Here is a 2,436-nt window from a genome sequence, read left to right on the forward strand (position 1 = left end):
TGAACTTTAGAATCAGCTTGTCAATTTCTACAAAATAAATCGATTGGGATTTTGATAGGGATTACAATGAATCCATTATCAGTTTTCTGATCCATGAACATGAGATTTTTCCAAGTAGATGTTCTTTAATTTCTTTAAATGTTTTGTTTTCAGAGTACAAATTTTGCACTTATTTTGTTAAACTTAATTCCTAAGTTTTTTGATGCTATTATAAATGGAATTACTTTCTCAACTTCATTTTCAGAATGTTCATGGCAAGTGTGTAGAAACACAACAGATTTTGTATATTGTCTTTTATCCTGTAACCCTGCTGAACATGATTATTAGTTCTAATAGATTTTTAGTGTATTCATTAGGATTTTCTCTTTATAAGTTCTTGTCATCTATAAATAGAGATCATTTTACTTCTTTGGAGGCCTTTCATTTCTTTTTCTTGCCTAATTGTCATGGCTAGAACCTCAAGTACAGTGTTGAACAATAGTAAGAGCAGATATCCTTGCCTTTTTCCTAATGACTGAGAGAAAACATTCAATCTTTTACTGTTAAGTCTGATGTTAGCTATGGATTTTTCATCAATGCCCTTAATCATGTTGAGGAAGTTCCCTCCTATTCCTAGTTTGTGGAGTGTTTTTTTTGTTTGTTTGTTTGTTTTGTTTTTTCCATGAGAGTAGTCATTTATTAACTGGCCAGATTACAAAAATAATCATAGCAGATACCTTAGTTCATCTTTCTAATAAGCCTATTGATCTGGTCTTCCCTGTTACCAGCATCTCCACCTTCTACAAAATGGGTGGTCTTTTTCTTCATTCCCCCTCGTGGAGAAGATGATTTGAAGGGCCATAAAAAGTTGTTTGCTTCTTTGAAACGTTTTCCAACAGAATAGATCTCGTGAATCAGATCCTCCATGCAGATGATGCCATATTTACCAAGAGATCGGGCAATCAATGTGTCATCTGTCAGGGCAATTCGCTTCTTGTTGATTTTGCCATAACCACACTTGTAGATCACTTCATTCACCGACTTCAGATTTGGGTACCCCCAATGCTATATAAGGTTCCACAATCCTTAGCATGTTAACTGAAACCTTGTTGAGCTTAACAAAGTTGCCATTGAAGATCTGGCGAAGGCGAAGAAGCTGCAACACCTTTCGAAACTTTGGGCTCACACCATTGATACCTCTGATCCTGATGACAAATGCCAATTTGGGTTCCGCAGGTATGTAGAAGTTGCCAGCTTTTCCTGCCATTCGAATCTCAGTTCTGTACATCTGCCTATATTCCTTGTGGTAATGCTTAGCTTTTTCATAGATAAGCTTCCTTCTTGCCTTTTGAAGCATCTTCTGAGCAAACTTCTTCCTCAGACGCCTGATCTTCAACTCTGCGAAATTCCTTCGCTTCTTCTTAAGGGTTTCTGGCACAGCAGGAACCTTCTTTTTCTTCTCTTCTGCACCCTCCATGGTTCCAGCCGGAAAGGAGTTGTGGAGTGTTTTTATCATGAAAGGGCACTGCATTCTGTCAAATGCTTTTCTTGAACCTGAGATGATCATGTAGTTTCCTTTATTGTATTCATATGATGTATTACATTGATTTTCAGATGCTGAATTAACTGTGGATCCCCAGGATAAATCCTACTCAGTCGTGGAGTATAATTCTTTTTTATGTTGCTTCATTCAGTTTGCTAGTGTTTTGTTGAGGATCTACACATCTATATTCATGAAAGATATTGGTCTGTAGTCTTTTCTTGTGATGTCTTGTCTGGTTTTAATATCAGGGTAATAAAGGCCATATAAAATGAGTTGGGAAGTGTTCTTTTCTCTTTTTAGGAAGAGTTAGTGAATAATTGATCTTATTATTCTTTACATGTTTAGAATTAAAATGTGAAGCCAACTGTGCCTGTGCTTTTGTGGGTAGTTTTTAAATTACTACTTCACTCTTCACTTGTTACATATCTGTTGACATTTTCTATTTTTTTCCTTAGTTTTAGTTTGTCTTTCTAGAAATTTATCCATTTCATCTAGGTTATCTCATTTGTTGTCATACAATTGTTCATTGTATTCTCTTAAATTCTTTTATTTCTAAAGAATAATTTCTAAGGTTAGGTTATTGATTTGAAATCTTTCTTAATATAGACATTTACAACTATAAAATTCCCTCTATGCACTGCTTTAGCTGAAGCTAATAACTTTTGTAATGTGTCCTTTTCATTCATCTCTAAGTGTTTTCTGATTTCCCTTGATTTCTTTATTGACCCATTGGTTATTTGGAGTGTTGTGTTCAGTAACTCCACATATTTATGATTTTCTCAACCTTTTTTCCTGTTACTGATTCCTAATTTAATTCCATTGTTCCTGAAGAACATACGTTGCACTCTTTCTATTCTCCTAAATTTACTGAGGTTTGTTTTATGGCTTAGCACATGACCTATCCTGGAGAATGT

The 2,436-nt window shown here is 34.9% G+C and overlaps 1 pseudogene; it reads right to left on the minus strand.

The window, feature by feature from the left end:
• Nucleotides 1-685: 685 nt before the first annotated feature.
• On the minus strand, nt 686-1,465 carry LOC113908780 (annotated as a pseudogene).
• Nucleotides 1,466-2,436: the final 971 nt, after the last annotated feature.

The sequence above is a fragment of the Zalophus californianus genome, chromosome 4 (assembly GCF_009762305.2).
Source record: "Zalophus californianus isolate mZalCal1 chromosome 4, mZalCal1.pri.v2, whole genome shotgun sequence".
NCBI lineage: Eukaryota > Metazoa > Chordata > Mammalia > Carnivora > Otariidae > Zalophus > Zalophus californianus.